The sequence below is a fragment of the Dermacentor variabilis genome, unplaced genomic scaffold, assembly GCF_050947875.1.
Source record: "Dermacentor variabilis isolate Ectoservices unplaced genomic scaffold, ASM5094787v1 scaffold_12, whole genome shotgun sequence".
In the NCBI taxonomy this organism is placed as follows: Eukaryota; Metazoa; Arthropoda; class Arachnida; order Ixodida; family Ixodidae; genus Dermacentor; species Dermacentor variabilis.
The window spans coordinates 18,685,303-18,700,726 of NW_027460280.1; positions in this window are offsets into that span (position 1 = coordinate 18,685,303).

Consider the following 15,424-nt stretch of genomic DNA (forward strand, 5'->3'; position numbering starts at 1 on the left):
ACAATCCTGACCCCGCTGAGGAAACCGAGCCGGTAGCCCAAAGCTATTCAGAGATACTAAACTACTACAGAGGCATCAGACGAAAATACCCGCCCCCTCACAAACAACTAAATAGAGAAGATGCCGTAGCATGGCGACAGCTACAAACGGGAACATTCCCGTGCCCAAACATGCTAAGCAAGATCTACCCCACGCAGTACGAGAGCAAGTGCCCATGGTGTGGAGACAAACCAACCCTATACCATACCACATGGGCTTGCCAGAAAACAGAAGGGATAGCCATAATAAAAAACCCGAGTGCGGAACAGTGGGAGAGGATGCTATCCAGCGACATCCTGAAAGTCCAACAAGGACTAGTAAGGCGTGCACGCAGGGCAGCAACCCTCAGTGGAGCCCTGGACTAGGGGAACCGACCCTGGAGAGAAGATGGAAGACTCCATCTGAAGCCGCAAAAATCACTGCAAAATAGAGCAAATAAACGTTTTCATCATCATCATCATCATCCGCGGTGCGAGTAACCAGCGAAACGAACAAGAGATGGCAGCGCCGGCGCTAGCGTCGCGCTAGTGGACATCTCCGGCGCGCGCAACGCTATCGGTGATATTCGGCCGTTTCTCAGCCAGCCGAGTCGGGCTGAGTCACTTGCGTTTCACGAGATAGCGATAACGTTGCCTAGAACGTGCGCGCATCACCACTGGTAGGTCGCGTACGTTGTCTCAAGCAAGAAAACAAGCGCGTTGGCGCCAACATGCGATGACTCATTCCATTTTCCGGGGACACGCATCCTAGCTATTGAAGCAGACGACGGCTTGTACGCAGCAGACGACGGAAGCGAGAAGCGTTTTCAGCGGAATAATCATACGCTTTGAGATAGCTGCTTTATTTTTACTGCGGAGGAAAACTGTTTTGCTTTACCGATAACGCCACATTCAGTGCCTTCATTTCAGTTTCTTAGGCGAAACGTCAAGTTGGCGGCAGGTTACGTAAGCAAAACGGGGCCTCCAGCGCCATTTTGTTTGCGTCGTGCCTACGTCACGCATCGAAGAAAATGGCGGAATGTCCAGAATAGCCCCCCAGAATAGCGCCCCTTCTTCGGAGAGCGTCTGTTCGTTCAGCACCGCGTAGGGGGAGCCAACGTCGGCGCAGGAAGAGGAGATGGCGCTACCTTTATTTTATTTAGGGGCATTAGCAGGCAGATTGAATTAGCGCCATCCATCAGGCGAGCGGGAAAGCAAATCCACTTCCCTTCCGCCCCTCCTCGCAACTCCCATCTCCTCGCCCTCCCTCGTAACTCCTTCACCTTCGACTGCCCGCCGCCGGCCCGGCGCCAGCTGAGCGCGCTCCGTGAAATTTCAATTTCGTTATCTGCTGTTATCGGGAAGCGTGCGTTGGCCGGCGTGGGCAGTTTCGTCAGTTTCGTGGTCCTCGATAGCTTTGTGCTTGTGCTCCGCGATGTTTCACCCGTTTCACGACTCGCACCGCTCGTGCATCGTGCAGCGGTGTACAAATACCTCAAAAACAAGCCCTGCAAGGTTCTTCTGGGTGCCTAAAGACAACAGGTGAGCGCGCAGACACTAGAACATGAGAAGGCACATGTACACGAACATGGCCCTACGCATGTGTGCGTTCCACGCATGTTGATTAACTTTGCTGGCGTCGCCAGTTCTCCGAAGGAGGCGCATTGTTGGCTCTCCAAAGCGACTTGTCACAGCGGGCCGGGAAGGGTTCGAAGATCGCTACTCCCGCAGGACGATCGAAACAGCTGCGGCGGGCTGGGAAAGGTTTGCAGGTCAGTACCCCTGCAGGCCGATCTAACCACGCAGACAAACAGCAGCGGTGCACGCAAGGTAACGTTGAACATGAACTCACCACCCTTCTGTTGAAGAAATTAAACACTCGCCGTCAACATCACTGCTAATTATCGTGAGCAAAAGCAAACAGCACAGAAAGCTTCACTTACATCGATTCCAACAGTGCGTGGGATCTGCATAACTTTTTCTGTGCCAAATCTCGTTCTACAACTTCAGTAACTCGCCCAGCTTTCCATTCCACCCTCAGTGCTTTTTCTGTGTCTCACCGTTCTATAAACGTACTAACTGCTGAAAAAACTACTGTTCGTGTTTATGTATTATCTCGGTAATTGCCGCGGGAGAACTGCGCGAACAGCCTTCATGTGTAGGCATGATACGCTTTGCTTTAATTTTTTTGGAAAGCATGAGCTTTGCAAGTGTCCTATATGCATATTTTTGCAGTTCGTGTTTATTACACAAAGGAGTGACCAGTATGAAAGGTATGACTTAGTGCCTTCAGTGATATAATTTTACTGCTAAGCATTGCATTCGTGGTGAAAGTTGTGTTGTTGGCTTATTTCACCTGGCCTTTCATTGAGGAATAAGCCTTGTGGGGGTTCCACTCTGCGTGCGGCTAGGGCTGAAGGCAAGCTCCGGATCTAGCCCCACGCAGTCGCTTCGTGGTACTCCCAACCCGCAGCGCGGGAATCGCGGCTACGCCGGGTTCGAACGAATAAAGCAACCAGCGGCGTCAACGCTAATAACGTTTATTGCTATTAGCAATAATGAACACTCGCAGAGGTACGTCCTCTCAGCAATAGTAGTAAATTGGGCTTGCCTCGTTGTCTGTGTGGGTCAGACAAACGAGGTCACTCACGGGATGCGGCAGGTGCTTTCGTCCAGGCGGTCCAGGTGTCGGCGTCCCAAGAGAGAGGGTCTCCCGCTGTGGCGCGCTTTTATGCATTTTTACCTTTAACAGGGCGTGATGGCGAGAGTGAAGGCGGACGGGCGAGTACAGGTGGAGGCGCAAGCGGGCAAGGGCATGGCGGAAGCAATGACCAAGGCGCGGGAAGTAGTTGGGGTCAGCACGGAGAGCGACAGCTTGGTCATTATGCATTCTGGGCTCAATGACGTGCTTAAGAGGAAGCTTTAGCTCGGGCCCAACTCCGACGCGGCCTATTCAAATACATGTAAAAACGCAAAAACGTTTTTCTGAGGTAACCCCTGGACCGATTTTAATGAAATTTATTGCATTTGAGAGGGCAAGTGAAATTCTAGTGACTGTTGGTCGCGCAATTTCTATTTAGCTCCTGAATTTTGTTAAAGAGATTTTCAAAAATTCGAAAGTTAGAAAAAAAATAGAAGCACGAAGTTTACAAATTCATAACTCTGCATCAAGAGCAGATATCATGGTTCTGTAAACGAGATCCATCAGATCATTGAAAGCGGACAAATTCGATACGTCATTTTATATCTTACGTGAATTTGTTACGTTGTTTACATTGGGTTCTGCAAAGCCTATATTTCCATTTTACTATACTTTTTGACATTCATGTGTAACGTATCAATTTTGTCCGCTTTAGATGTACTATTAGATGCAGTTCACGGAATTGTAATATCAATTTTACATGTATTTAGATAGGAGCACCCGAGCTAAAGCTTCCTCTTAAGAGGAAGCTTTAGCTCGAGTGCTCCTATCTAAATACATGTAAAAGGAGAATTCGTTTTTCTCGGCAACCACTGCACCAAATTTGACGAGGTTTGTTGCAATTAAGAGACAAACTTAAAATCTAGTGACTGTTGGTTCCTAATTTTTGAGTTAGATTGTCAATTTTTTATTAAAAATTGGCAAAAAATCGAAAATTTTCAAAAAACGAAACTATCAAGTTTGCAACTCTGTAACTTAACCACTAAAAATCATAATACAATTCTGTGAATTGCATCTAATAGTACATCTAAAGCGGACAAAATTGATATGTTACACATGAATATAAAAAAATTCAGTCATAGGGAAATACAACTTTTGCAAAACCGTTGTAACCAACGTAACAAATTCACGTAAGATGTAAAATGACATATTGAATTTGTCCGCTTTGAATGATCTAATGGATGCCGTTTACAGAACCGCGATATCAGTTTTTGATGCAGAGCTATGAATTTGTAAACTTCGTGCTTCTATTTTTTTCAAACGGTCAAATATTTGAAAATCATTTTAAGAAAATTCAAGCCCTAAACCGAAATTCCGCTTCCAACAGTCACTAGAATTTAACTTTCTCTTTCAAATGGAACAAATTTCATCAAAATCGGTCCAGGGATTATCTCATAAAAACGTTTTTGCGTTTTACATGTATTTGAATAGGCCGCGTCGGAGTTGGGCCCGAGCTAAAGCTTCCTCTTAAGGGGAGAAGCCAGGACCTTCAGAGGCACATTGAGACCTGGCTGAGTAAGCTTAGAGAGGCCTCCTGGAGGGTGCATGTGACCATATGCACTATCCCAGAGGTCCAGGGCCAGGCTTACCAGGTAGAAAGGAGGGTGGTTGAGGCCAATCGGGTCATTAGGAGTCTGAGCGGACGACTCGGGTACAGCGTGATGGAGGTCAACAGGGACGTGTACGGAACCGGCTTCCGGCCTTTTGTGCAGGATGGCATTCACTACAGTGGTGCCACTGGCGAAAGGATAGGGGGCAGGATGGGTCGCCAGGCAACAGCTTTTTTAGGGGGACCCAGAGCCCTGAAAGAAGCAGTGTAGGCGTGGACGATTCGAGGCAGGAGCCACAAGCACGCAAACATCGGTACTGTAGGAGAGGTGACAGGAATAAGCGCAAGAGCCAAATTAAGTCAGACATAGGGTTCATTAACATGCAAGCTGGCAGAAATAGGCTAAAATGGGAGGAAATCGAAGAACAACTAAGACAGGAGAACTTAATGGTTTATGGGTTTGTAGAGACACATCTTAGGGACATGGCACAACCGCCCTGTAACCCTGATTATGCATGGGAATACTGCAACAGAGTGCAGGGTAGCAGAAAGGGTGGGGGAATTGGAGCACTCATTCATAAAAATACAAATTGGCAAAGGGTCAAACAGGAATGCAAGGAGCATTTATGGCTAAAAGGAAAAGTAGCAGGGGCGAAAACACTTCTAGGCTTTGTAAACCTTTGGACAGGATCAAATGCTAAAGAGGAAAACAAAAAAATGTTGGACTGTATAGCAGCGGACATCAATGAGCTAGGAAAAGGATGTGAAGTAATTGTATTAGGAGACATGAATGCGCATGTTGAAGATATGGATGGGTACACAGACTCCACAGGTAACATGCTGCTGGATATGTGTGAGAGGCTTAACTTAGTTGTCTGTAACTCTACTGAAAAGTGTGACGGGATCATAACATGGGAGGTAGGGGGTCGACACTCGACAATAGATTATGCGTTGATGTCACATAGGATGTACGATAGATTAGGAGCCATGATTATAGATGAACAGGGCTCCAGAAGTATAGGTAGCGACCACAAACGTATCAAGTTGAGTTTTAAGAGGGAAACTAAAGCACGAACGACGTGCGAGGAAACGCCAGATGTGATTTTTTACTCAGAAGACCAAGTGGAAATAGCGGCCAAACAAATTGAAGAGGAAATATCAGAGGGTACTGAAACTGATTGGACTTACCCAAAGTTAATGAGACTATTTGAGCGCGAGCTAGGTAAGGCGCGAGTCAGGAAAACAAGGCAAGGGATACGAAAACTCAAGAGCTGGTGGGATGAAGAGGTTAAGAAGGCCATAAAGAAACGTCAGGAAGCCTCCAGGGAACACAGGTATTCCAAAAGTAAGGGAGAACCTGAAGCAGAAGTAGAGAGGAAATGGGTAAACTACATAAAATGCAAAAGGGAAGCATCCTATTTGATCAACAAGAAAATCAAGACAAAAGGGTCCCAATGGCTGTCAAGAATAAGCAATAAAAAAGATAAACAGGCAGCTAGAAAATTCTGGCAACATCTGAACTCCTTGGGTAATAGGACAAGCCTAGAGCAGAGGTATATAGTAACAGCTCAAGGTACTCGGTTAGAAGGAGAGGAGGCAATGGAGCATATAGGAACCATGATGAGGGAAAAATTTACAAAACAGAGAAATGGTACATGCAGTACGTCGGAGAGGGATAGCCCGGTCAACCCACTGCTTTTGCTTGGACAAAAAGAGTGGGAAAGGGCTGAGAAGAGGGTACCAAGTAGCACATCGGCAGGCCCCGATGGTATTCCAATTACGTTAATAAAGAAATTGGGCCCGAAATCTAAGAAAGCATTGAGGGAGGTGGTGAGCAAAATGCTAGTGGATGGTAAAGTACCTGACGAATGGAGGCTAAGTAGGATGAGAATGATATATAAGGGAAAGGGGGACAAAGCTGACATAAATAACTACCGGCCTATAACAGTGACGTCAGTGGTTTACAGGGTGGTTATGCAGATTATAAACGACAGACTGCAGGCATGGGTAGAGAACGAGGGGGTACTTGGAGAGCTACAAAATGGGTTCCGGAAGCATAGGAGGCTAGAAGACAATCTGTTCTCGCTAACACAGTGCATTGAAATTGCTGAAAAGGAACACAGACCCCTATGGCTGGCTTTTTTGGACATCAAGGGAGCCTATGACAGTGTACTTCAAGAGGGCTTGTGGGGCATTCTGGAAACTTTAGGAGTGCAAGATGGAGTAACCAGAGGGGTACGCGCGTCACCAGAGCGACGGAGGAAGGGAGGGCGTGCCTCTCTCCCTTGTCTACGCCGGCCCGACCCGTCCGCCACGTGGGAACGGGACGCCGCGAGTACGCGGGAGGAAATGGGGGCGGCTGCTCCCCACAGCCTTTCTGCGAATGTTTTCTATGTGCTGCTGCAAAAACTGACTACCTTCTGCTCCCCCTTGCCTCCGTTACTCAAGTTGTGACCAAGTGCAAAATAATGTGTATTTCCGTTTTTAGTGCAATGTTAGTTTGTTCTGCTCTGTCTTCTTTTTCATTTTGTTCTCTAGTAATGAACATGTCACACATTTCATATTGTCGTAACGTCAGAAACAGGGGTCTAGAGCGCTATTCAGGAGGCACAGCGGCGGGTCGCCTTTTTAATACCGAGCGCAACTGCGGCTTCTTATTCACTGCGTCTTGACAAAAACGCTCATGCCTACTCGCGTTGTCGTCTTCTTCATCGGAGTACTGGCGCGGCATTAGCGTCCCTTCAAAGGAAGCATTGTCCCGATGCGGAAATTAAACGGGAGAACACACACACACACACACACACACACACACACACACACACACACACACACACACACACACACACACACACACACACACACACACACACACACACACACACACACACACACACACACACACACACACACACTCACACACACACACACACACACACACACACACACACACAAACAAAGCGCGAAAAAAGCAAAAGTTAGGTCGACAGGTACGGCTTCATCCGTACCGCATGCGCCACTTCGGGTAAGTGCTTGCGGCGACTGGAGCTATTGTCATTGTCGGGAACGACCTCGTAATTCAAGTCGCTCAGGCGGCGGATCACTCTGTGCGGCCCGAACTCATCATCATCATCATCATCAGCCTGGTTACGCCCACTGCAGGGAAAAGGCCTCTCCCATACTTCTCCAACTACCCCGGTCATGTACTAATTGTGGCCATGTTGTCCCTGCAAACTTCTTAATCTCATCCGCCCACCTAACTTTCTGCCGCCCTCTGCTACGCTTCCCTTCCCTTGGAATCCATTCCGTAACTCTTAACGACCATCGGTTATCTTCCCTCCTCATTACATGTCCTGCCCATGCCCCCATTTCTTTTTCTTAATTTCAACTAAGATATCATTAACTCGCGTTTGTTCCCTCACCCAATCTGCTCTTTTCTTATCCCTTAACGTTACACCTATCATTCTTCTTTCCATAGCTCGTTGCGTCGTCCTCAATTTAAGTAGAACCCTTTTCGTAAGCCTCCAGGTTTCTGCCCCGTACGTGAGTATTGGTAAGATACAGCTGTTATAAACTTTTCTCTTGAGGGATAATGGCAACCTGCTGTTCATGATCGGAGAATGCCTGCCAAACGCACCCCAGCCCATTCTTATTCTTCTGATTATTTCAGTCTCATGATCCGGATCCGCAGTCACTACCTGTCCTAAGTAGATGTATTCCCTTACCACTTCCAGTGCCTCACTACCTATCGTAAACTGCTGTTCTGTTCCGAGACTGTTAAACATTACTTTAGTTTTCTGCTGATTAATTTTTATACCCACCCTTCAGCTTTGCCTCTCCAGGTCAGTGAGCATACATTGCAGTTGGTCCCCTGAGTTACTAAGCAAGGCAATATCATCAGCGAATCGCAAGTTACTAAGGTATTCTCCATTAACTCTTATCCCCAATTCCTACCAATCCAGGTCTCTGAATACTTCCTGTAAACACGCTGTGAATAACATTGGAGAGATCGTATCTCCCTGCCTGACGCCTTTCTTTACTGGGATTTTGTTGCTTCCTTTATGGAGGACTACGGTGGCTGTGGAGCCGCTATAGATATCTTTCAGTATTTTTACATACGGCTCCTCTACACCCTGATTCCGCAATGCCTCCATGACTGCTGAGGTTTCGACTGAATCAAACGCTTTCTCGTAATCAATGAAAGCTATATATAAAGGTTGGTTATATTCCGCACATTTTTCTATCACCTGATTGATAGTGTGAATATGGTCTATTGTTGAGTAGCCTTTACGGAATCCTGCCTGGTCCTTTGGTTGACAGAAGTCTAAGGTGTTCCTGATTCTATTTGCAATTACCTTAGTAAATACTTTGTAGGCAACGGACAGTAAGCTGATCGGTCTATAATTTTTTCGAGTCTTTGGCGTCCCCTTTCTTATGGATTAGGATTAGGTTAGCGTTTTTCCAAGATTCTGGTACGCTCGAAGTCATGAGGCATTGCGTATACAGGGTGGCCCGTTTCTCTAGACCAATCTGCCCACCATCCTTCAACAAATCTGCTGTTACCTGATCCTCCCCAGCTGCCTTCCCCCTTTGCATAGCTCCCAAGGATTTTTTTACTTCTTCCGGCGTTACCTGTGGATTTCGAATTCCTCTAGACTATTCTCTCTTCCATTATTGTCGTGGGTGCCAGTGCTACTGTATAAATCTCTATAGAACTCCTCAGTCACTTGAACTATCTCATCCATATTAGTAATGATATTATCGGCTTTGTCTCTTAACGCATACATCTTGTCCTTGCCAATTCCTAGTTTCTTCTTCGCTGCTTTTAGGCTTCCTCCGTTCCTGAGAGCATGTTCAATTCTAACCATATTATACTTCCTTATGTCAGCTGTCTTACGCTTGTTGATTAACTTCAAAAATTCTGCCAGTTCTATTCTAGTTGTAGGGTTAGAGGCTTTCATACATTGGCGTTTCTTGATGAGATCTTTCGTCTCCTGTGATAGCTTACTGGTATCCTGTCTAACGGAGTTACCGCCGACTTCTATTGCACACTGCTTAATGATGCCCACAAGATTGTCGTTCATTGCTTCAACACTAAGGTCTTCTTCCTGAGTTAAAGCCGAATACCTGTTTTGTAGCTTCATCTGGAATTCCTCTATTTTCCCTCTTACCGCTAACTCATTGATCGGCTTCTTATGTACCAGTTTCTTCCGTTCCCTCCTCAGGTCTAAGCTAATTCGAGTTCTTACCATCCTATGGTCACTGCAGCGGACCTTGCTGAGCACGTCCACATCTTGTATGATGCCAAGGTTAGCGCAGAGTATGAAGTCTATTTCATCTCCGGTCTCGCCGTTCGGGCTCCTCCACGTCCACTTTCGGCTATCCCGCTTGCGCAAGAAGGTATTCATTATCCGTATATTATTCTGTTCGGCAAACTCTACTAATAACTCTCCCCTGCTATTCCTAGCACCTATGCCATATTCCCCCACTGCCTTGTCTCCAGCCTGCTTCTTGCCTACATTGGCACTGAAGTCGCCCATCAGTATAGTGTACTTTGTTTTGACTTTACCAATCGCCGATTCCACGTCTTCATAGAAACTTTCGACTTCCTGGTCATCATGACTGGATGTAGGGGCGTAGACCTGTACAACCTTCATTTTGTACCTCTTATTAAGTTTCACAACAAGACCTGCCACCCTCTCGTTAATGCTATAGAATTCCTGTATGTTACCAGCTATATTCTTATTAATCAGAAACCCGACTCCTAGTTCTCGTCTCTCCGCTAAGCCCCGGTAGCACAGGACGTGCCCGCTTTTTAGCACTGTATATGCTTCGTTTGGCCTCCTAACTTCACTGAGTCCTATTATATCCCATTTACTGCCCTCTAATTCCTCCAATAGCACTGCTAGACTCGCCTCACTAGATAACGTTCTAGCGTTAAACGTTGCCGAACTACCGTCGTAGTTTTAAAGCGAAAGCTTTACTGGCTGCGAACTTGCTATTTCGCCGTTGCGGTGCTCCGAGGAGGCACATGACGTCACAACGCGCGCCTCGCCGCGGATATTTCTCTCTCTCTCTCGCTCCCGAGTCACATCTGCGCATGCGCCACTAGTAACACCGAGCCACAGGTGTTCCACTAAAACCCCTTAAACTTCGTAAAGTAGCGACACTCTCCTCCTCCGCCTTCACTCCTCCTCGTTTCTCCTCCTCCTCACTCCGCCTTCATTCCTCCTCTACCGCGGCGCCGCCTACACTGCTCGAGCGTAGCAACGGCGCCAACATGCGCTCCTCGCCACTCCGTAGACGCTGTGAGAGGTTCTCCGCAGTACGGGCCGTACGTGCCACATGGCTCTACACTGCGCATGCCCGGCAGTCGCCTAGCAACGGAGACGCGTGCTCCGCGGTCGCGGCCGGAAGCAGCCGTAGAGACGTGAGCGACTACGCCTTCGTGTTTAATGCAGCGCGCGCTAGCATACGCCTAGCGCAGACGACTCAGAGGACCCAATAAAATATGTCGCTTTACAGTAGCCGAAATCAAGCTTCGAAGAACTTGAAAGATACGAAGGCTCTCAGGTAGGCATATCTGGAAGAAATGTTGCACCTACAGCTGCTGCAACAGGCATTTGTATGTGCTGCATGCAGGCAGCCGCCCGCGGCTGTGTCTTTGATGAAGATATGATGACGATATTAAAGGTTAGCGCGAGTGTTGCTCTACTCTATCCGAACGTTTCTGCTGTACAGGTCATTCATTTGAGCGTTTTAGCACCGCCCTATGGCAAACGCGGCAAATGCAATTGCTACCACACGCAAACTTGGCGTGGCAAACACTTCACAACGGTAGCAACGGCGACGCGCTTCCTTATTTACCGTACGGCTGTTCCCGCTGCGCTAAAACTCTCCATTAACTGCGTCACAGGAGGGTGCGCTGCTGTGGTGGCTGTGGGTATCTCCAAATATTGCACGTATTGCACGGAATATTGGTCATATGGCTTCGGCAAATGGCTTTGGGGTCCAGTATACTGGCCCCCAAAGCCATGCAAACTAGACGCATGTACAAGCAAAATATCTTGAACAACAACAACAAAAAGCCAACACTGGCAGCCGCACTGACCACTTCATAAATGGCTGTTGCGCGTGCGCGCGCATTATGTTTAGCGCACTAATGGGCACGCAAGAAGAGAAAATGCGGACTGCGCCACGATGCATGAAGAATCAGAAAACCGTTTATTTTTGCTAACACTTAGTTACTGTAAACACAAAGCGCAGAATTAGGAAAGTCTCGTATTCGAGGACTTGCCGTGGCAAGCAAGACGAATTGCTACAAGAAAGCTACATCACAGACATACATTTATTATACACTGTTACAAATGAATGTAATGAATTGTTAAATCAGCATAAAACTTACATTGGAAAGTAATGAGTAATATATATGAGGTAAGTACACACTGGCAGCACAGATATAAATATGTCATAAAAAGTACTACAAAAACATTGCAGCAACCCACAAGGACACACAAAGGACTGGTATATCTGTAGCATTTCTTCGAATTGTTAAATCAGCATAAAACTTACATTGGAAAGTAATGAGTAATATATATGAGGTAAGTACACACTGGCAGCACAGATATAAATATGTCATAAAAAGTACTACAAAAACATTGCAGCAACCCACAAGGACACACAAAGGACTGGTATATCTGTAGCATTTCTTCGAATTGTTAAATCAGCATAAAACTTACATTTGAAAGTAATGAGTAATATATGTGAGGTAAGTACACACTGGCAGCACAGATATAAATATGTCATAAAAAGTACTACAAAAACATTGCAGCAACCCACAAGGATACATAAAAGACTGGTATATCTGTAGCATTTCTTCGAATTGTTAAATCAGCATAAAACTTACATTTGAAAGTAATGAGTAATATATGTGAGGTAAGTACACACTGGCAGCACAGATATAAATATGTCATAAAAAGTACTACAGAAACATTGCAGCAACCCACAAGGATACATAAAAGACTGGTATATCTGTAGCATTTCTTCGAATTGTTAAATCAGCATAAAACTTACATTTGAAAGTAATGAGTAATATATGTGAGGTAAGTACACACTGGCAGCACAGATATAAATATGTCATAAAAAGTACTACAAAAACATTGCAGCAACCCACAAGGACACACAAAGGACTGGTATATCTGTAGCATTTCTTCGAATTGTTAAATCAGCATAAAACTTACATTTGAAAGTAATGAGTAATATATGTGAGGTAAGTACACACTGGCAGCACAGATATAAATATGTCATAAAAAGTACTACAGAAACATTGCAGCAACCCACAAGGATACATAAAAGACTGGTATATCTGTAGCATTTCTTCGAATTGTTAAATCAGCATAAAACTTACATTTGAAAGTAATGAGTAATATATGTGAGGTAAGTACACACTGGCAGCACAGATATAAATATGTCATAAAAAGTACTACAGAAACATTGCAGCAACCCACAAGGATACATAAAAGACTGGTATATCTGTAGCATTTCTTCGAATTGTTAAATCAGCATAAAACTTACATTTGAAAGTAATGAGTAATATATGTGAGGTAAGTACACACTGGCAGCACAGATATAAATATGTCATAAAAAGTACTACAGAAACATTGCAGCAACCCACAAGGATACATAAAAGACTGGTATATCTGTAGCATTTCTTCGAATTGTTAAATCAGCATAAAACTTACATTTGAAAGTAATGAGTAATATATGTGAGGTAAGTACACACTGGCAGCACAGATATAAATATGTCATAAAAAGTACTACAGAAACATTGCAGCAACCCACAAGGATACATAAAAGACTGGTATATCTGTAGCATTTCTTCATCTAGCACACAAGACGCACCAGGGTGGGGTGAAAACACAGACACGTGCTAACTTCCAACAGATTAACTTCAGGATTTATTTTCAGAAGCGTACCACACATATATATGGCAATGAACAAGAGCATGCGCATTTACAACTGCGTTTGTAACATTTGACGTGATAGAGGCACAAAGAATAGGCCAATACAACAATCAAGAAAAAGTTGACTTTCCAAACACATGATGGATAGTTCAGCTGTAAATTGCAATAAAGAAACTAAAATTTTTGTCGGGTGGTTTTTTGTTGTGCTTCCCGCCAAGTCTTTCACTCCTTATGGTTGAGATAATTTTTTGTATTATATCAACCAATGGTGTGCACTCGCACACACGTCCCGAAAAAAAATTTTCAACCAACATTCTCAAATGCCTTGGCAGGTTACGCAACCACTATTTCCAGCTAAGTATGAAATAAATGAAATACCAACATATTCCATGTTTAGCAGATTCCAGTGAACCACAGTGCAGAAGAGCAAAATCACGGAACATCGTTAACGGAGTGTGAAGGAAAGAAACAAATGAAGGTGTCACGTAAAATGTCTCTGTCATGCCAAGGATTACAGTCTACCTCTCACCAACTCTAGCAGTACGAACCAACAAAGAATATATAACACGACATAATTGGAGCATCGAATACGAGACAGGCACAGCTAAAAAAAAACATTGGCATAAAAGTTACGAAGGATGCAAATTAATAAATGGTTTTATTTATTTTAGTATTTTTACTTGCAAGCACCAAACATATATGTAGGCTTACAATTATTACAGTTGTGATTTGTAACATTCCCTCACGATTTCAGCCTTTCTGCCCACCCTTCCCAGTGAAACCCAGTGCTCCTTCTGGCGCAGACGGTCCTTGTGCAACTGCAATTTCTTCATTGCAACTCCAGTTGCTGGTGATGCCAATGCTCTTTTTTTTTTTGCTTTCACACCTGAGCACCCTTTTGTCGGTGAACCTCTAACAGCAATTCCATTGCTCGTGGCCACGTTTTTTTCAGCGAGCATTCTTAGCTCATGTAACGAGCCAAATAACTGCTGCAACACTGTGTCATCATGAATGTAGTGCAGGGAAGACAGTATGCGCTCAGTTTCAGCCCTTATCTTCGCTTTTAATGGCACCTGCTCTGTTCAGATGTCTGCAAATCACACTCAAGATGTTCGGTGACTACATCACCTAGCTCTTCAGTGTGTCGTGCATGAGATGTGCAGCCTGTAACAGCATGGGCAGTCATATTCGGCCTTTCCCTGTATTCTGCAGGCAGACGTGAAAAACCCCACCCATCAACAAGCAAAAAAACTGCAGCAAAGTGCTTGCATGGCAATTTTGACCTGTTAAAGTCGAAGCATGTACAGCTTGGAGTGCTGAAGTTAACTTTATGAAAGCTCCTACCCTCATTGACAGAACGAATACGGAATGTCCCTTCTTCACGGCCAACTTCCACGTCCTCGGACCTGTAATCAGGCGTTCGTGCAAGCCACTCCATAATGTGTTTTGCTACAACAGGAGGCCTCCCATGGAGGAACTCAGGCAGAGCATGGTGGTAAAGACGGTATGAAGGTGAAAAACTCAGATTCGCCTGCAAGGATTGCACCTCTTTCTGTGGAAAAAGTTTTCCAACAAGACTTTTAAGAGCCTCTGCAGACTACGGCGACCGCTATTTCCAGCTAAGTATGTCTTGAGCTCCTTGTTTTTTTTATTCAGTCGTTCCACTGTTCGTGCTAAAAGGGAGGTCCAACCTATGCATCTTTAGCCACATTTCCTTTACTGAGAGCCATTCACTGCTTACATAGGCTTGCAACTTCTCATTTTCCTTCCATTGTGGCGACTGCTTCACAGCGTCAATAGCTTTTGTTAGATCATCCTCATTCGCACTGGATGCTACTTGCCTGAGCATTTTCTTCACAATGTCGACATCTTCTACTTGATTTTCTTTTTTCGAAATCCACCTGTGCCAAGCCTGTTCTCTGTGAAAATCACACAGGACTGGCCGACTGTTCGGGAAGGCAGCAGAAAGTGCGCTGATTTCCGCCTGGCAGTAGTCCACCATCCAAAACTTAGTACTTAGAGTTGGGTTCCAGGCCTTAAAGGTCTTTAGCGCCTCTTCGATGCAATCAGCCGTTTCAAATTGTACCATGAAGGCACCAGCAATAGCATAGGAACTTGCGGTCTTCACTACAATAAGGAATAGCGGTAGGGCATAATCCGTTGTTTTATATATGTGGCGTGAAGACATACGACATCA